At 35.2% G+C, this 21,553-nt stretch overlaps 1 long non-coding RNA gene across 1 annotated transcript; it reads right to left on the bottom strand.

Moving 5' to 3' along the window:
* Window positions 1–1,359: 1,359 nt before the first annotated feature.
* LOC123940265 lies at window positions 1,360–19,957 on the bottom strand. Its single transcript, XR_006818058.1, has 3 exons — window positions 19,893–19,957; window positions 4,113–4,157; window positions 1,360–1,994 (listed from the first exon to the last, which is right to left on the bottom strand). It is a non-coding gene; the product is annotated as an uncharacterized LOC123940265 (long non-coding RNA).
* Between the last annotated feature and the right edge of the window lie 1,596 nt (window positions 19,958–21,553).

Here is a 21,553-nt window from a genome sequence, read left to right as displayed (position 1 = left end):
CAAGAGGGCTTTAGTTTCCCCAGCCTCTCTTCCCAATCATTTTGCTACTTAGGTTTCCATGTGAAATTCTTCCCACTCAAATTTCTATTATTCTTTGAATTGTCCAAAGTTTTATGGACCTCTGCTTTCTATTATTCTTTGAACTGTCCAAAGTTTTATGGACTCTGCTTTCTAGAACTCCAAATATGGCAGCATGCTTTGATGACATCTTAATCCAGGATTCAAAAGAAAAAAAAAATACAAGAAAAGACTACAGATCTTCTATTTTGGTTCAGTATATCAGGCAATAGAGTAAAAGAAAATAAAAATATGACATTCATACTTCCAATGTCACCTTCCTAGGTAGGCATAACATAACAATAATACTAATATTCCTACCTTCCAACTTATGATGCACTTTGCTTAAAAACAAAGAAAACGTTTCAAGTATTTTGCAAGTGATTTAATATCTTTGAAACAAAACAAAGGCCACTACCAAATAAACAGCACTATGTAATTTCATTATCTTTTGGGAAAAGCAAATTTACTAAATTAAAACAAATTTACTAATTTAAAAAATTTACTGATTTCTGAATTCAAAGGAATGCATTATAATACCTACTTGCTTTTGTTATTAGCACTTAGGTTAAATGTACAGTGAATATAGCTCTCATTGAATAAAGTGGCCTCAGCAATCTAACTAATTATTTTGTTATCTTCATGAATTCCAAATTATTGAATCATCAGTAATTGAAAGTTGTCCAAACTGAGTACAATGATGACAAATACCTAAAACTTCTGATACCCAGAATAGACATTAGAGAGAAACAGTCTCTTGACTTGTTATAGCAAGGCTTATTTATGTTTTACTAAAACAGAGGTCCTTAAAGAAGCCACAAAGGAGTCATTTTGAATACGGATCAAAAACAGACTTCTGGACCCCGCCCCAGAAATAATGGATATAAATCTTAAAGGCAGTGGCCCAAGAATCTGCATTTCAACTAGATTCTTAGGCAATTCATATGCTGAAACCATTTGGGGAATCATTTATTTTGTGACCCTAAACTTGATTGATATAGGATTCTTTCACAATCACTGAGTCACAGAAACATATCATGGCTCAGAAGCACAGATGAATCTGTATGACAGTGTTATGTTGACTATCTATAAAAGGATTTCTCCCAAAGTAAATAAATAATAAGAAAATTATTAGAAAAACCTTCCACAGAACCAACTGACATTGATTTTTAGCTACTCTTTTAGAGGAGTTACTAAGGCCACAATCTGAAAGAAGCAATGCGTTTTCTTTAAATGATACAATTGCTAAAGCACAGTCACTTGTTTTAGTCAATTGCTAAAGTGTGTGTGTGTTTCCTCCCTCCTTCCCTCCATCCATCCTCAGAAGGAGTTTTTAAAGAGTATTTCCTGGCTGGCAAAAATGGGTTGGTAGTAAAGGGGAGGTAAGGGAGAGAGGGTATTACACATTACATATGTAAGAACGGTGGTTTAAATTTTAAAATTCCAATATTGTAACAAATACTGCCACAAATAGAGAAGAAACTAGGAAAGAGAACAAATAATTCAGAAGTAACAATACAATGTTTTGTTGAAATCTTTTTATTATTTCTGTTTATATATAATATTGTTTCCTGCCTACCATCCTTCTTTCTCTTTCTCCTCTTTTCCTGACTCCTGAGTTTTTATCCCCCCCTACACATTTTACTCATTTTTAGAGTTCTTAATCTGTATATAACATGATCACTTTATTTTCAGGTGAACAGTTTATCAAGTTTTTACCGTATGTGCTTGGAATATTATGGAGGACAAGCTATGACAAAAAATTAACCTCATTTAATAACAAGTCACATTGTAACAGCATGTTTTAAATTGATCTTTGCCCAGTACATAAATCTTGGGATAATCAGTCATAAAAATGATTAGATAACACACACAATTATAAGTCAGCTTCTTCCCACATGCATGCAGGGCACAGGCATTAATTAAACCAAAAAGACCTGGAAAATAAAATACATTGGGTATATAAATCTATACATCAAACTTACCAAAGGAAAGATAAATATTATATTCATTTCATTTATTGAATTTTTTCTGGTCTTTAAAAAAAAAAAAGCTTTGAGAATGGCTGATAATCAGCACTGGTTTACATAGAAATTGATGCCCTATGAAGCCATTTACTAAAGAGCACCTTGATAGCCTTGAAAGAGTCAATGCCTCTCATAAAGAGAGGTTACCAGGAGGCACAGACAAGGTCTAACAGAATATTTATGCAGTGCCATTTTAAAAGAGGCTAAATAACTTATTAATATGGCTCCTTTTCTTTCACATTTTGAAAACAAAATGCTTTTAAAATTGAATAATCATTTTAGCAATGTGAATCCTTCAGAGATAACAGAAAAAAAAAACCTTGAAGAGATGCAATTAAAATTATGACAAAGCACTAATTAAAAATTGAGCACATGTTCCAATATGAATGTTCTACATATCTAAGATGCAATTCTGGAAAAATTTTCATATTGAACCTGCCATAGCTTAGACAACATCATTTGATGAAATTACATAGACCTTTCCTTATCAGGCTTATTTTATTTATTTTTAAATCTTGGATAATAGCTTTTAGCTCCATGTTTGATTCATGTTATTAACATTTTAAAATCACTTTCCCATTGACAATGGTTTTAGTCCCCAGTTTTAATTTCTATATTTTAGAAGTTTCCCTTCAGTCTCAGAAAATATATACACATGTACATTATAAGTAGTAGTATGTATGTTTGTGTATGTAACAGGTTACAGAAATATTGCAAGTAGACAAAGTAATCATATAGGTATGTGAAAAATGTAGTAGGCATATATGTATGTAAATAAGTATGTAGTAGAGATATGGTTTGTACGTGTGTGGATGTGTCAGCAGGGATTTTGTTTTGACTCCATATCTTAGTATAATGTAGGTTCTCAATAAGTACATAATGAGTGAAACATGTTTCAAAATTTAACATTAAACTTCAAAAGTAAAATCTTTATATTTTCTTGAAAATATTCCAGTTCAACAAAGTTGATATTTCAGCCATATTCAAATATAAACTTTTCCTCTGAATCTTATCCTACAGTCTTTACTATTTTTTTGGCATGAATTTTTGCATTTTTCATACTCTACACTGAAAACTTACTTGTGCTTAACAGCTCCTTGTGAATTTTACTCTCCATTAATTAAAATAGATATCTTCCTGTCATATATATTATATCTGAATTTTAGGTTCAATATATTTCCCTTTAGCTCCAGTTTAAAACAATGTGATGAGGACTCTGAGAAACAAACCGAGGGTTTTGGAGGGGAAAGGGGTCAGGGTTTGGGTGAGCCTGATGGTGGGTATTAAGGAGAGCACATATTGCATGGAGCACTGGGTGTGATGCATAAACAATGAATCTTGGAACACTGAAAAACTAAAATAAAGTTTAAATAAAAAAAAAGAAATATGTACATTAAAATATAAAATAAAGCCTAAATGTATTTTCAATCCACTGCACAAGGACTATCTACTACCTATTATATAATCGAAGTTATAATACATCATAATAGGACTTTCCTTGCTTCTAACTTCAAGGCAATCTACCATGAACAATCATACTTCAGACTGTCCTTCAAACGTTCTTTTTCACAGGATGTTATAAATAGACCATATGCAAAATTCTCACCCAGGTAAATTTTTTAATTTTAGTGTGTGCAATGCCAAAATGATATAGAATGATAAATTTGGGGGCACCTGGGTAGTTCAGTTGTTTAAGGAAGCTTAACCAAGCCTGATTTCCAGCTCAGGTCATGATCTCAGGGTTGTGGGATCAAGCCCAGTGTAGGCTTCGTGTTGGGCATGCAGCCTGGTTAAGACTCACTCTCTGGGGGCGCCTGAGTGGCTCAGTCGTTAATCGTCTGCCTTTGGCTCGGGTCATGATCCCAGGATCCTGGGATCCAGCCCTGCATCAGGCTCTCTGCTCCGCGGGAAGCCTGCTTCTTCCTCTCCCACTCTCCCTGCTTGTGTTCCCTCTCTCGCTGTGTCTCTGTCAAATAAATAAATAAAATCTTTAAAAAAAAAAAAAAGGAAAGAAAAAAAAAGACTCACTCTCTGCCCCTCCCCTGTCTCCGCTTGCATTCCCTCTCTCCCATACTGAAAAAAAAAAAAAGTTATTTGTTTATTTGAAAAATAAAAAAATAAAAACCATGCTCCCAGATATTGCTCTAGGAACTAGAAATAACAAATAAGACATATATGATCCATGTTCTAATGAAATTAGTCTATTCTATTAATAAGAATATGACATTATTTACATAATGATACAACACTTTTTTGCACATTCCATCTTGACATAGAGGCATTTAAATTTACAAAGACATTCACAGAATTTACCTGGAATGAAATGGCTGTAAATATATTATTAACTATATACTAATTATACTAACTACAAATTAAGATATAGCTAAGATATCTTCTAGCTTTATAATTTTATGTGTCAGTGATTCTACATGATCTCAAATTCCTGCCCTCGGAACCTGGACATCAGGCTACTGATCAATAGTGACCTCACCATTTACTCTCCTGCCATCAATCTGAGAATACTATCTTTGCAAAATACCAAGGAATATTATAAATCTCTCTGAACAACTGCATTTGCACTGCCCAGTTTCACTTCTCTCACTTTTACTGTTTCAAACCCTCAAAATGTCTCCCTTTTAATGCTAATAAACTTCCAAGTTCCTCAATACTGTTCAACTACTGGAAAAAATGGGAACCCTGGGAGAATCCCACTGATTGCCTTCTCTGTGATGCGTGTAAAGATGGAACAGTGAAGTTGGCTGGAGAAATTCACCTCCCCATACTGGATCAGGTCTGACACATAACCATTGTGCATGCTGCTTACAAATTCTAGACAAATTCTTACAAATGCCCCAAGTCACAATCGCTACCACTCCCCAAAGCCATATTCAGAGGCATGGGAGTAATTCCGTCATCTCCAACCTTAACTGAGTCCTTAAGGACACCTCACTATCCTTTATTTCTCAAATGAGCTTTCTCACTCAACTCCTACTTAAGTCTAAGAGCAACAGAAAAACATTGCATGGTATCAGAAAGGGGGAGAGATATAATCAAATTTCCATTTTAGAAAACTTTCTAAATGCACAGAAAGAGACCAATGGAGAAAGTGAAAACTGAAGGCTATTGCAGTAATTCACGCAAAGGGTGTTAGCTTGAATCTAGACAGCGACAGTACCCATGAATAAAACAGCCAGATCTAAAATAGGATACAAAATCCTCTGCTGTGACCTAAGAACTGAAGCTAATATGGCTACAATTTTTTTTTTCTTTTCCCTTAAGAAAGTTACTCTCTTATGGGATGTCACGGAAAATTTAAAAAGTAAACTAATAGCGCGCGCACACACACGCACACACACAAATCTACCTTAGAAAGTGAATAGTGTTTCTAACAAAGAAAGTCAGTCAGTCAAGGGGCATTCATCAAGGGGAGGGAATAGGTCTTGTACAATAAAATATCCTTAACAAAAACAGCCTCCTTCGGAAAATATGATTTGTGCAACACCTTGACGGCAGTGACCTAATGAACTACATACAATATCTTAAGTGAATACCCCAGAAAGAGGGACATGAGACAACACAGAAGCTACGCAGGCCTAAACCTTGGTGCTGGAGAAACAACCCGCAGCAGGACAACAGCTTGGAGGGACTGTCTGCATGGCCACTCCGTTTTCAGTGCTTGGTCCCCACTGCCCATCCCCTCACCGCAGAGGCTGCGGGGGGGCAGAGCTGTGGTGGGTCAGAGCTAGTAGAGCCAGCACAAGCCTGCTGGGAGCGACCCCCGACCTTTGACCTCCATCTACCTCCATCCTGGTACCAGGGCCGGGAGTTCCTACCCCTGGGCCTGAGCTGCTTCCAGTCGCTTCAGGGCATCTCTACAATCTGAGGAGCAGCGATGGGGTGAGTCGGCCCCAGAAGATGTGGAGGGACGTGGCTAGCCGAGTTGGAGATGGACTTGGGATCTGTGCAGGGTCCCTGTGTTGCTGATGGAGCGGAGGTGGGAAAGGCAGGAGCATGGTTTGGGCTCCTCAGGATGTAATCTCGCTTAAAGAGGAAGCAGGTGCGTCCTGAGCCGATCGAGTGAGAGGAATTCAGAGGGGAAATGGGGGCCTGGTTTTGCTGTGCTTCGTAGACAATGAAAGGATTTTGGCTTTATGTGGAGACAAATAGAAGTTGCTGCACTTGTGAGCAGAGAAGTCACAGAATCCAAACTTGTGTTTAGGATCTCTGTTTTTTGTGAGGAGAATAATTGGTAGGGTATTAATCATCGAAGTAGGGACATTTATTGAAAGAATTAAATGGCATTGATGCGCCCCGGTGGCGCAGTTGCTTAAGCCTCCTGTTCATGGTTTCAGCTCAAGTCCTGAACTCAGAGTCCAGGGATGAGACCCTCTGGGACTCCACACCCAGTGGGGAATCTTCTTGGGATTCTCTCTCCCTCTTCCTCTGCCCTTCTCACTCCTTCTCTCTTTCTCTCTCTCTCTCTCTCTCAAACAAATAAATAAATCTTTAAAAAAAAAATGATTAGGGGCGCCTGGGTGGCTCAGTGGGTTAAGCCGCTGCCTTCAGCTCAGGTCATGATCTCAGGATCCTGGGATCGAGTCCCGCATCGGGATCTCTGCTCAGCGGAGAGCCTGCTTCCCTTCCTCTCTCTCTGCCTGCCTCTCTTGTGATTTCTCTCTGTCAAATAAATAAATAAAATCTTAAAAAAAAAAAAAAAAAAGATTAAATGGAATTCTGGTGACTTGACCCAGAATAGCAGTAATGAAGGTGGTAAAAAGTGGATTCTGGAACTATTTATATTTATATATAGTGTTGGCCTGTTACAAATAAAGCTGGTGTAAGTATTCATATACATGTTTCTGTGTGAGCGATTTAAGTCTTTATTTCTCTGAGAAGAATAGCCAGGAGTGCAGTTACTAAGTAGTATGGTAGTTGCATGTTTACTTTTATATAAACTGCACTTTTTGGAAGTAGCTGTACCATTTTACTTTCCTGTCAGCAATATATAAGTGATGTCACTGTTTTTTATTTTAGGCATTCTCATAAGTAATATCTCATTATGGTTCCAATTATCATATCCCAAATGGTGTTGAACATGCTTGTGCTTATTTGGCATCTATATATACTTAACAGTGAAAGGTCTCTTGTTAAAAAAAAAAAAAAAAAAAAAAAAAAATTTCTCTTCTTTCTCTTGCCAATTTTCTAACTAGGTTTTTTTCAATTGTTGATTTTTGAGACTTCTTTATACATTCTGAATACTTGTGCTTTGTTGGATGTGTCATATGCAAATATTTTCTCCCATCCTGTACCTTGTTTTGCTCCAGGACCATTTGTGAGGAAGGGTTTTTCAAAACTCATTTGGTCATATTTATGTGGGTTTATAACTGTGTTCTTTATTCTGACCCACTGATCTATTCCATCAATACCACACTTACTCGAGCTGTATAACAAGTTTTAAAGTATATGTTAAATATATATCTTAAAATTGGTAGACCAATTGCTCCCACCTTAATTTTTTTATAAAATTAGTTCAGGTATTCTAGTTCCTTTTTATTTCCATATGAATTTTAGAATAATCTTCTGTATATCTACAAAAAAATCGTGATGGGGTTTTGATGGGAATTACATTAAAACTGTAATATATCAAAAACTGTTATTTATCAATTTAGGGAGATTGATCTTCTTTTCCTACGTTCTTGAAATTAGACTTAGATTATTGATTTGTGACTTTTATTTTTTAACATGTGCACTTACTGCTGTAATTTTCGCCCAACATTGGTTTAAGTGTGTCTCACAAATCTGATATGCTGTATTTGTATTTCATTCAGCACAATGTATTTTTTTTTAATTTCTTTTGAGACTTTCTACATGACCCATGGATTATTTAGAATTGTGTGTTTTAATTGCTAAGGATTTGAAGAATTTCCTGTTGTCTTTATGTTATTGATTTCTGGTTTTACTCCACTGTGGTCAAAGAATATATTCTGTACCTCTTCAGGGTTGTTTTTTTTTTTAATTTGTTTTATTGCCTAAATATGGTCTATCTTGGCATTTATTGTGTGGAATATGAAGAGAATGTGTATTATGCTGCTGTTGGGTGGAGTGTTCTGTAAATTTTAATTAGATCTTGTTGGTTGATCTTGTTGAAATCTTCTGTATTTTTGCTGATTTTCTGTCTAGTTGTTCCATCAATTGTTAAGAAAATACTATTGAAATCTCTAACTAGTTGTGAATTTGTCTATTTCTTCTTTGAGTTTTATCTATTTTTGCTTCACATGTTTTGCAGCTTTGTTGTTTGATGTAAACATATTTAAGATTGCTTGTCTTCTTGGTAATTGGTGCTTTTATTATTATTATATAATGTCCTTCTCTGTCTCTGGTAACTGTCTTTTCTCTGAAGTTTATATTATTTAGCACTCACTTAGCCACTCCTACTTTCCTTTGATTAATGTTTGTATGATATATATTTCCACCCTTATATTTCCAACTTGCCTGTGTTGTTATACATAAAATTAGTATCCTGTAGACAACAAGTAGTTGAGCCATGGTTTTTAATCCAATCTACCAATCTCTGTCTTATAACTGCTGTATTTAGACCACTTATATCATTTATATAAAAAATAATTAATGATGATATATTAAGACTTACGTCTGCCCTTTCCCATTTATGTTCTTTTCACTTTCTTTGTTTTTAAGTGTATCTTTGGATGTTTGTTTGTTTTTTTATTGGTTGCTGGAGGCATCACATTAAATATGCATAATTATTATCATAGTCAACTATGGTCATCATTTTATCTGTTCCGTGAAGTACAGAAAACTCATTTCCTTTTATATCCCTTTGTTTCTCCCATTTATAGTTGTTTTAAATATCTCCTCTACATGTGTTTGGAATCACAATAGGCAGTGTTATAATTTTTGCTTTAATCATCAAATGTAAATTAGAAAACTCAGGAGGAGAAGGAAAACCTGGGGCATTTACCCAGTAAGATATGATCCACTGAAATGCATATAGCTGAGTACAAAGTTACCTATGCAGCGTTAACTTTGTTACTGATTAGCATTATCTCAGACAGCTCACATTTTCTCTACTTCCTCAATTGTAAAATAATAGTTTACCAAGTCTATTTTAGGTATCCATTTCAGTTTTAGGGCTTTATGATTTTATGATGCAGATAAACTTATTAGTACGTTAATTATTTGTGGTAAAACACCAAGACTCAAAGTCCATCACTAAAAGAATGATACCCAGTTATATTTACCATGCTCCTTCATGTTTTACTACACCTTCGCTTGACAATTCTTGAGAGTCCTCTGCTACAGACATTCACAACTCACATGCACAGTTGCCTCTTTGACCTTATTATCACTTGAAACTGATCTATTCCCGTGACATTAATCTCAGAATAGTCACTGCTACTCCCGTAATTCCACCATTTATTATCCCCCAGTTCCACGGAGTTCACATTTTCCTTTTTCATATTGTTAAGGCCCATGATTCTAAACACAATAGAAAAATCACCTAATTACTAATGAACCCCCATAACGTCAAGTAAACAATTTCTGAGAGAAGCCCTCAATTGTGTTAATCAACTCTTTTATTTGTCCACAGTCAAATGTCAGTCCACCATCGGATCTGTAAACATGGTCACATTTTTAATAATTAATGAAGCAAAGTCTTCTTTCTTTTCAGCTCCCACCCCATACCATGAAACTTCTTAACTTAGACTGTCATTCAATGCTTCCATTTCTTATACGTTACTATAAAGTTTTTGTTTTGGATATATGCTCACATCCCTTCCCTGAAATTTAAAACTTCAAAGGTCAAACACTCAATGCCTTATAAATACTAAATTGGAGGATACTGTCTTTCTTTACAAGGCCTTACCATTTTCAACCACTAGGTGCTCCTCAGTTTTAGGATGTCCTTTTTCTAAGAAGCATTGCATTTTTATCTCCAGATTTCAATTTTTTCCTTTTTTTTCCCCTGATTGCCTCTGTGTGTGTTGGGGGTGGGAGTGGGTAATGTCATTACATAAGAGACTTGAATATTTATCTCTATGCTGATCACTGCCAAATTCTTAACTCTGACCAGGTTTCTAGAACTATATATTTTAACTGCATACTTAATCTTCCCACACAAATGTCCTACAGGCCTTTCAAATACAACACACCCCATCTGTAGTTCCTTTCCCAAGTTATCTGTTTCTCCTGTAATTACTTTTTTCCGTAACCTTCCACCCACCTAGTTATTTTTTAGTTTTCCCATTCTTCACTACAAAGTATTACCAAAAAAATCCTTTAAATATACCATCTTAATATGTCGATCCTATTCCATGTCCATTGCCATCCTGGGGGGGGGAGGGGGTTTACAAAAAAACAAAACACACACACACATACAAGCAAACAAAAAGGAAAATGAGTTAAAAACTAAGCTAAGGTATCCTTAGAAATATGAAGATAGTCATGATTAATTGGTGTTAAAAAGAAGTTAGGTAAGCGGGGCGTCTGGGTGGCTCAGTGGATTAAGCCGCTGCCTTTGGCTCAGGTCATGATCTCAGGGTCCTGGGATCGAGCCCCGCACCGGGCTCTCTGCTCCGCAGGGAGCCTGCTTCCTCCTCTCTCTCTGCCTGCCTCTCTGCCTACTTGTGATCTCTCTCTCTGTCAAATGAATAAATAAAATCTTAAAAAAAAAAAAAAAGTTAGGTAAGAAGAATGGGGTTCAAGGAGATACTAATCAATTGTCCAGTGCCGTGGAGAGGAAAAATAAGTTAAAGACAGTATATTTGTACTGGTTTTGAGGATAAGGCTATTAGTCACATTTAGAGATGGGTGGCAGATTAACAAGTAAAAGCAATGAGTGTCGACTATTCTATTTGTGGCTTTTGGATAATGATCATAAGGATGAGAGAGCAGGACATGGAATTAAGACCACACCTAATAAATTAGTTCTAAACAGTAGGAGAAAACATCTACCAAGATAGGCAAAAAGGAGGTGAACATTTATATCAATAAAAGTCAATAAATAAAATAAATGAAATAAGTAAAAATAAAATGAAATAAAAAAGTGTTAATAAATAAAAATTACTAATAGCTTCCATTTTTAGTGCTTGCTTTGTGCCAGGCCCAGTGCTTACTTATACTTTGTCAATTAACAAGTTTTACAAAATACCTATGTGGTAGGCTTTATTATTTATTGGATCAAAACCTTGCCTAAAGTTTCCTAAGTAGTAAAACAGAAAATAACACTGAGTTGCTTTTGTCTTCTATTATAAACAGCTTCACGTTGGAGGTAATATACATTGTCTCATAATAATATAACAGAAAGTTTTAAAACTCCTGACTTGAAAGTTATGATATACACAGGTAAACTACAAATGGAAAATAATTATTTATAAAGAACACTTTTTTTAAACAATTTATTATTTATTTATTTATTTATTTATTTATTTTAAGAGAGAGAGTGAGTCGGGGCAGTGAGAGGGGCAGAGGGCAAGAGAGAGTATTAAGCAGACTCCCCACTGAAGGCAGAATCTGACATCTGGCTTGATCTCAGGACCCTGAAATCAAGACCTGAGCCAAAACAAAAGTCCAGAGCTTAACCTACTGCACCACACAGGCACCCCAAGAGCACTTTCTAAATGTGAAATCAGGGGTTAGGTTTTAGGAACAGAATATCCTGAATTTGATACAATATACTTTTAGGATGCTGCAAAAAGTTAGGATTAACATTTTGTCAGTGGCGGGACTAGGGGTCGGTAAATAAGAGACCTAATGCAAAATTTAAGACAACACTTTTAGGTTCATGCAAGTGCACGGTCAGCATTCAGTCTGGAGGCTGGATGCTTCCTTAGGTTTTGTGCCATATGCACTTTGCTTGCCTCACCCTAGTCTTGGCCCTGCCATTTGGTAAATTTTAATAATATGCTTTAAAAATCTTACAAAAAGTATTGCAGCATAGAAATTAGAAACAACAGCTAAGGCAGAAGAATGTTACAGGCTCATAGACTGTAAGACCATATTATTTCATCATCAAGCTGTATGTAGTATAAATTTAATTTAAAATATTAATTAACCAAGGTGAGAATGATTAAACAAATCAGAGTATATATTGTATGATATAATTTATAACCAGTAAAGGTATATTTAAGCGATTTTAATGATATTGCAAAAGTAGCATGTATATTATTAGCAAAAATAAGGAAGTTCTAAACAAATTTATTATCTGATCCAAATTATATAATATATATTCATGTAAAGATATATACATATGTATGTATTAAAGAAAGCCAGAAGAAAGTGTATCAAAATGTAAGTATTTAATTTTGGTTTGTGATTTTGGTTGTTATTTAAATATTTCATTTTTTATTTTCCTATATCTCCAACATTTTCTTTAATAATCCTAGATTAAGAAGAAAAAAATACTTTAACAGCATGTGTTTATTGAACATCTGCTGTGTTCCAAGTGTAAAATAATTGGGAATTAAAGATAAATTTAAAAAGTAGTTCCAGCTTTCTTCAAATCCCACTGTTTATTAGAGGAGACATATTACACACACACAATTAGATGTGTAATATAGTAGATTCTGTGGTATAGGACAGAAAAACTGTCTATGTGATAGCAAAATAAATATTTAGTCCTTAATGAAATAGTATGAAATAACTAGTGTGAAAATAAAATGAAATTGTGTGGAATTGCTAGACCCAAAGTATATTTTACTCTTTCTTCTAAGTCATTCTTTACAAGAAGCAGTATTCACCTCTAGAAAGTGATCAGTTGATGCCTAAACTTTTATATGTGCTTTTCCACGCAGCAATGAATGACTGATGATAAAAGAGGAACTAACAGGTTGAACATTTAGTTAATAATCACTGTAAAGTTATCCCTAGGCATTGAAAAGATATAATCTTCATTCGCTTTCATTTGTGTGCATGTCTTAAGGTATCAATAAATTCTGATATCTTTTGCTGAGCACAAATTCATATTGATATATGAATGTTATACCCTTTATGCTTTGTACATTATATCCTTTTTAGTAAGCTCACATTTAAGTATGCTTTCTGCTAATGCTATGAAAGACAATAATAGATGTTTTCAGTTACTATGAATTCCATTAGTCCATTAATTTGTTACTTTGCTAGGATGATTAACCTGCTTTATTTGAACTCAATAGTTACAAAGCTTTATAACTGACATGTTTTGTACTTGAGTTTTCACTATTTTTCTGCTATAGCTATTATTTTACCTTACTCCATATACAACCTCAACAAATGGAAGGATTCTTTGCTCTGACAGTTCTTTTTACTATTTAGTTTTCCACATTTAATTGTTCCTAAAACTTTCAACAAATACTTGCCACAGTTAAGAGCCAAGTGCCTTTCTTCTGTCTTTTCCTCTTTCCTTCTGTAGTTGCCCATAATTCTAAATAGCTACTTAAAAATTACATTTCATGTGCAAAACAATTGAGACATTAAAAATATCAGTGACTGCCAAGGACTGAGGGTGGGGAAATGAAAGATGAATAAGTGAAGCACAGGGCAGTTTTAGGCAGTGAAACCATTCTGTATAACGCTATAATGGTGCATGTATAAGTTTCCTAGAGCTGCCATATAAGTTACCCAAAACTGAGTAGCTTTCGAACAGTGTATTGTCTCACAGATCTGGAGGCTAGAACTCTGTCAGGGAGAGTTCCTTGTGAGAGCTATGAGGGAGAATTTATTCCATGTCCTCTCCTAGCTTCTGGCAGTTTGCTATCGATCTTTGCATTCTGGCTTATAATTGCATCACCTTGATCTCTGCCTCATCTTCACATGGTGTCTTCTTGTGTGTGTCTTTGTATTCAAATTCTCTATGACAGTAGTCAGATTGGATTAGGGGCCACCCTAATGACCTTATTTTACTTATTATCTCTGTAAAGACTATATCTCAAACAAAGTCACATTGTGAGGTTCAAGAAGGTTAGGATTCAAGCATATATTTTGGGGGTGGGACACAATAGAAACCATAAGTATATGGGTATATTATTCACATGTCAGAACCCATGGAACTATGCAGCACAAAGACAGCACTTAAGTATGCAAATTTAAAAAAAATATTTAGGAGATCAGGATGCCCTAGGAGGCCCATTCAGCCTCCCACTCTAGGGGGTGAGGCAAAAGGTACTACTAACCCAAGTAATTTTGGATGAATGGAGTCTGTAAGGCTAAAGGCAAAAGGAACTGCACATAAGCACTAGTATATACTAGTTGATAAAGTTTTGTGGGTTTTTTTTTCTTTTTCTTTTTTTTTTTTTTTTTTTTTGCCACAGAGGTACAGGTTAGCAATCTGATATTGCTATATGTGTATACTAGAATTCAATGAGTAAGTGCATAATGGATGATGGGAACCAGGCTTATCACTGTTGGAGTGGGAATTTATAAATAACAAGGGAAAAGAGACAAGGGCTATTCATGGGGTATTTTAGATTGACGTCAATAGTGAGAACTTGAGTTTAACTGAGTTAATAGATGGTTACATATAGAAATATTCAAATATATGTGTATATACAAGGGGTAGTATGCAAAGGTATATTTATTTACTCTTTCAGTTTGGGAGGGCCTAGAAGAAATGGCATCCCAGTAGCACTGAGCACAATTAGTATCCAGACATTGGTTTCTAATACCATTTACCACTAAAAGGAACCAGGACTCCTTACAGAAATGATTGATTCTCAGACTCAGACTGTGGCAGGAAATATATAAGATGAGGCTCTAGCATTGCGTTCCTGCTCTCACTGTCTCTCTCTTTGTCAAATAAATAAAATTTTTTTTAGAAAGGAGGGGTGGGTGGCGTGCCTGGATGGCTCAGTCACTAAGATGAGCATTTAGCAGGAGTAACTTACAGTGCTAGTTAATGAAGTGTTAAAAAAAAATTACCATTAATGGAGGCAAATCAAAGGGTATGGGAGCCAAGAGAAAGATTTGAGCAACAAAGTATAGTACTGGATTATGAAAAAAAGTATAAAATATATATCCTTAATTCTATACTGATATAAATAAATATTGAATACATTAATAAATATCAATGACAAATCTCCTGTGAAGAAGAATTTAGAACAAATTATGTAGAAACTTTATCTTAAAGGAGTGAGAATATAACTCCTTACTCCTTAAGCATAAGCTGCATAGAGTGTATGATACAGAAAGGGGAAATAAAAGGTTATAGAGAAGAGACATGACAGTAGTGGATGGTGAGAACCAAGTGATCAAAAGCAACATCAGCAATCATAAATCATGTTAGTTGTACCCTTGATATGATTAGATGAACATACTCTTTATTTCTGTGAACTTCTTCCCAAAATTCCATTAAAAAATTATATTCCGCTTTACAAATATAAGGAAATGTTACTTTCTTTAATTAGTAAAAATATTAATAACAATAATTGAAATATAAATAAGAACTTAGAGTGCCTTATAGACTGTTTGTGTCTCTTCTCCAAATTCATATGTTGAAGCCCTAATCCCTAGTGTGTTGATATTTAGAAATGAAGGCTTTGGGAGGTAGGTAGGTTTAGATGAGGTCATGAGTATAGTTTTCATAATGGGATTAGTGTCTTTATAAGCAGGGGAAGAGAGAGATGAAGTCTTTATCTCTTCACCATGTGAGGACATGCTGAGAGGGCAGACAGCCATCTGAGGGCCACGAAGAAGACCTTCCCTAGGAAGTAAAACTGCCTGGCACCTTGAACATAGACTTTTCAGCCTTCAGAACTCTGAGAAATAAATGCTGTTTGAGCCATTCAATCTATGGTATTTTGTTATACTGTTAGCTATTTTGTTAGTTAGCAGCCCAAGCTAGCTAAGACAGAATGATTATAGTGCTTCAGATATGGTTCTAAGCATTATACATATATTTTGTATTATAATAAAATGATTCATTCAATATTTACAGAATTCTTATGAGGTAGACTTTATTCTGATTCTGTTATGATCCTCTGCCTAGAGTCTCACAGAAGTTGTCGATCTGTCTTTTGAACTCAGGCATCTGATCTCAGAGTCTGTGCTTAACAACTCTGCAATGCTGTTTCTTGACTATTTCTACCTATAACATGTCTGAAAAAAAATAATGGTAATTATACATTTATGTGTGTGTGTGTGTGTGTGTGTGTGTATGGGTGAGAGAGAGAGAGCAAGCACTCTGAATCTGCTATATATATAGAACAAAGAATAGAATGCACCTGAAAAATCATTTTGAAGCTTTTGCTGGTTGGTAGAAAACAGAATTACTGTCTATTTGCCAATAGGAACAAAAATATTCCAGTGGTCTTCCAAACTCTATAATTGCTTTATTCTCTAAATCCAAAGATGGCCATCAAAGTGCTCTTTCCAGTGAATTCATGCTACCTCCTTTAGTAGGGAAAAGCTAAGTTATACTTCTTTTGAAGATGGAATTCAGTTCATATATAATGGATCTTTGTTATTCACAGATTCTATATTTGTGAGTTCACCTATTCACTGAAATTTACTTATAAATCCAAAAATAATATTTGAGGCATCTTCCGGGGGTAATTGCTGGACATGTGCAACACAGCTAAAAATGTATGTATTCCCAGTTGAGGTCAAATACTGCAACACTGCCTGGGTTCAGTTCTCATTGAGAGATGACCAGAGGATGGAATAGTAGGTAGCAGTACAGTGTAATGCAGGAAGCTCCAGCTCTGGTGCCAGTTGGATTGGATTTAGATCCCAACTCTCACCTGTTAATGGGGCAGTCTCAAGCAAGTCATTGAAGATTTCTGAACCTCTTTTTCTCTTTTGTAAAATGAAGAAATTAGAATCTACCAGAATGAGCTGTTTTTAGAATTTATTATTGTTTATATGAGATATGTGTGTGTGAAGTATGCGTGTATGTACAATACATATACATTTCCATGTATTTCCCCTAGGAGCAAAGTTCAATATTTACTAATTCAGTGTTCCTTCAGCCTGTATAGAACATAACTACTTGTAATAACAAGAACGGACTGTAATTTTGAGTGTCTTGCATGCCGGAAAGTCTGCTAAATATTAAGATGTTCATAATCTCTAATGACAGAGAGCTTACGATCAAGTGGAAAAGCTAGTATTTTTAGCTTGAGACTTTTTTAAAAAAAATCTGAAGTCAAAGGATATAGAACACAATCCTATATAGGACTTCTGAACCTTGCATAAGGACATTCTTTTTTTTATTCCTCTGACTGCTTCCTTACTAGTAAGATGGGGTGTGGAAGCAGGCTAATCAACAATTCTAATTTTATAATCAACCTATTTTTATTATTCTTAATCCAGTTGCCAAAGAAAGCCTTTAGAATATGTCCCTCCTTTCTGTTTTATGACTTCCAAAATATCCATAGCCCATAGTTAGAGAAGGTGTGCCTTATACTTTTATTGATCTCGGGCACTAACTAAAAGAACTTATTTTCTTATGACCAGGTGCCTATGATTATTATATTAGCGATGCCTCTTTCTTACTTAATATACTTGTACTTCTGCTTTTGGTATCAAATAACACAAACATCTAAGTTAATTTTCCTATTATTTTTAATCTCAGTAGATGATATTGAAATGTCAAGAGAGCCACTACAGTCTTGTTAGTGAGTTTAAGTGGCTTTTAATTAGTTTTAGTGCTAATTTTTTAATGAATTGATACTTTATGACTACTCTACTCTTAAAATTATGTCAATTTCTACTCCCTGAAACTGAAACAAGAGCATTAAATTCAGATAACATATTTTCCAGTAAGGTACACAGTTGCATTCCAATATAGACTTAAGATATGATGTAAGTTTAACAGAATTAATCTATCATAAGTGCAGATAAAAAAAATTTACAAATTGAGACAGAAAGTATGGTATAAGTCAGCTCTAGTCTTTCTCTTACTCACAAAAACACTACCCAATTCTAAACTCCTGTCATTTCAATATATCTCTTTTGAAATTATCAGTTATGTCATCCCCTTTAGGCCAAATGTTAAACAGTTTCCCAATTCACTTTAGTCTAATCTCAATAGTATAATCTCTTGTATTGACTAAGGAAAGCTCTTCCTGTCTAGTTCTATCGCAGAAACCTCCAAACCTTAGTCTAGTTTCTCCAAATTGGTGGAATCCTAGGTAACTGAAGCAAACCAATATCCCCAGCTCGTTTCAGAATCTATTCCACTATCCCCTTCCTCAACCTTTGCCCATCCTCCTTGCCCAGTGTCATTTCTTAAGTCTTTTTCAGTTATTCAGACTCTTCTCAGAATTATTTACTTGGCAGATAGGTAGGTCCTAAAATTGAGAGACAGGCAACTATTGGAACAAGGGACACTTACAATATCACTATCAACAGAAGCAACAGGTAAAGACCTTCAGGTTTCTACTATAGAACTCTTATTTATCCATCAGGGGCCAGGAATGGCTTGAGTTAGAGACATTAAACTACCCCTTGACTATTAACTTCTCACAAGGTGTCGCTAGACTCATGAAAATGATACTCAGGAAAGCTAGGGACACCAGCCAGGTATTTACATACGATCACAGGATTGGTCACGTGTATATCCTTTTTATAGTACTTTTAGTTCAGGCTCATTACAACACTAACATTTCTTCAAAACTTCCTAATAGCTTTTCTTATGTCTACATCTTCAACATATACTTACAAGGAAACAGAATTTATGATAAAGTTCACGTGTCCAACCTTTCATATGACACTGAAAAACAAACTGATTTTATAATCATACACTCTTGTATTCTTTGCGGTAGTAAAAGTGCCATACATTTTACAGCCAATGGAAGTAAATTATCCCACCAAAATGTAAATTTCCTGGGAATATTATTCAAGTCTATTATTTTTTTACTTTATCCCTACCTATGTAAGTTCTGAAAGTTAAAAGCATACATTGATGAAAAGCAAGAAAGAGAAAGACAGAAACAGACTTCTTAAAAAAAAAAAATTAGGGAGAATTTTGGCCTGTTAAGAATAACAATCTTGGGGCGCCTGGGTGGCTCAGTGGGTTAAAGCCTCTGCCTTTCGCTCAGGTCATGATCCCAGGGTCCTGGGATCGAGCCCCGCATCGGGCTCTCTGCTTGGCAGGGAGCCTGCTTCCTCCTCTCTCTCTCTCTCTGCCTGCCTCTCTCCCTACTTGTGATCTCTATCTGTCAAATAAATAAATAAAATCTTTAAAAAAAAAAAAAAAAGAATAACAATCTTGAATGGCCTAATAACTTTTTAAAATCTCCTTTCCTTTTTTTTTGTTTTTGTTTTTGTTTGTTTGTTTGTTTGTTTTTTATTAATTTTTTTTATTTGTTTATTTACAGCATAACAGTGTTCATTGTTTTGGCATCACACCCAGTGCTCCATGCAGTACGTGCCCTCCCTATTACCCACCACCTGGTTTCTCAACCTCCCACCCCCCCCCCCCGCCCCTTCAAAACCCTCTGGTTGTTTTTCAGAGTCCATAGTCTCTCATGGTTCATCCCCCCTTCCAGTTTGCCTCAACTCCCTCTCCTCTCCATCTCCCCATGTCCTCCATGTTATTTGTTATGCTCCACAAATAAGTGAGACCTTTCCTGGGCTTTTTTCTCATTCCTGAGGTCTGGCTCAAGCAGAAATCATTAAACTATTGTTTAATGTAATGATACAAAGTCTGCATACTCCCTGTCAACCCCCAGCCATTCTTTTATAGTCCATTTTGTTTGCCATAACAAAATGCTATAGCTTATAAGCTATAACAGAAAAAAATATATATATATACACATATATATATGTGTGTGTGTGCATATATATATATATACATATATATATATTTCTTACAGTTCTGAAAGCTGGGATATCCAGGATCAGGGCACCAGCAGATTCAGTGTTTGGTAAGCTCCCACTTCCTGCTTCATGGACCAGTCTTCTCACATAGAGGAAGGGACAGAGGAGTTTACTGCGGTCTCTTTTTTGAGGGCATTAATCACATTCATGAGGGCTCCACCTTCATGACTTAATCAACTCCAAAGGCCCCAACTGCTAATAGCATCATCACACTGGGCATTAGCATTTAACGTGTTGAGTTTCTGGGGGACATGAACATTCAGTCTGTAACACAGTCATAAAAATAAGGCCATCCCACATAGTTAATGTGTTTTCAGACTTAACAGCAACCCCATTAATATGAACCCTTAAAACCCAGCCTTCACAGATACACCACACTTTTAATTAGTACAAATGAAAGGGCACCTGGAATGGCTCAGTCAGCTAAACAGGTTAAGCATCTGACTTTGGCTCAGGTCCAGGGTCCTGGGATTGAGCCCTGCCTCCACTCCACCTCAGCCCTAACCCCCAATCCTGGTCCCAGTGGTCTGCTTCTCCCTCACTTTCTCTCTCTGCCCCCGCCCCAGCTGGTGATCTCTCTCTCTCTCACACATACGTAGATACATACATACATACATACATACATACATACATACATAACTTTTTTAGAAAGAGTACAAAGCTAGAGTGAATCACTTTTATAAGTTTTTGGACTCTTTAGTTATGCTAGATAGCAATGGTTTATATGTTTTTTTTATTTAAAAGTATTTTTTTATTGGGCTGTAGTTGACACACAATGCTACCTTCATTTCCAGTGTAGAACATAGTGGTTCAGTTGACAACTCTTTTTTTTTTTTTTTGAAAAAATTTAGAAATTTAATGTAAATGGAATGACATTCATACTAAAAATAAAAACATATCTTAGAAGCTTGATCAGACTTTTATAGCTTCTTTACTTATTCTTTTTTTATATAAATTTATTTATTTTTTTCAGCGTAACAGTATTCATTGTTTTTGCACAACACCCAGTGCTCCATGCAATAGGTGCCCTCCGTATTACCCACCACCTGGTTCCCCTTTATTCAGATATTTCTTAGAAATTAAAATGTGCTGATTTTTTTTACTTGTACACAAGTGATCATAGATTTTATTCATATCAACCAAAATCTAACAACAATTCAAATACCCATCACCAGGTAAATAGATAAAAAAATAAAGGTATACAATAAAATATTATGCAGCAATGAAGAAGAATGAACCACTGAACCACAGATGCATTTAAAGATGTGGATGAATCTTAAAATAATCATACTAGGTGAAAGAAATTAGCGATTGGAAAACACATATTTTAAGATTCAGGACAGGCAAAACTAATCCATAGTAATAGAAATCAGAAACAGGGATTCTCTGGGATGTTGTATTAAAATTTCTTTTTTTATACCCAGGCCATTATTAAGCCATTGTTAGCAAATTTCCTGAATAAATTTTAGGCACTTATATATAAATGTATGTTTCCACTTCAAGTGTGTGAATAACATACTAACATGTTCAGTGACAGAAGTACATTTGAAAAATAATTTCTCATTATCATTTCTCCCCCTTAGGAGAACAATCATTTAGTTGAAAAAAAGATTGATATTCATTACCTTATTGTTTTAAAATTATATCTAAAATCT

The sequence above is a fragment of the Meles meles genome, chromosome 4 (genome assembly GCF_922984935.1).
Source record: "Meles meles chromosome 4, mMelMel3.1 paternal haplotype, whole genome shotgun sequence".
In the NCBI taxonomy this organism is placed as follows: domain Eukaryota; kingdom Metazoa; phylum Chordata; class Mammalia; order Carnivora; family Mustelidae; genus Meles; species Meles meles.
This window is presented reverse-complemented; position numbering and strand designations above follow the sequence as displayed.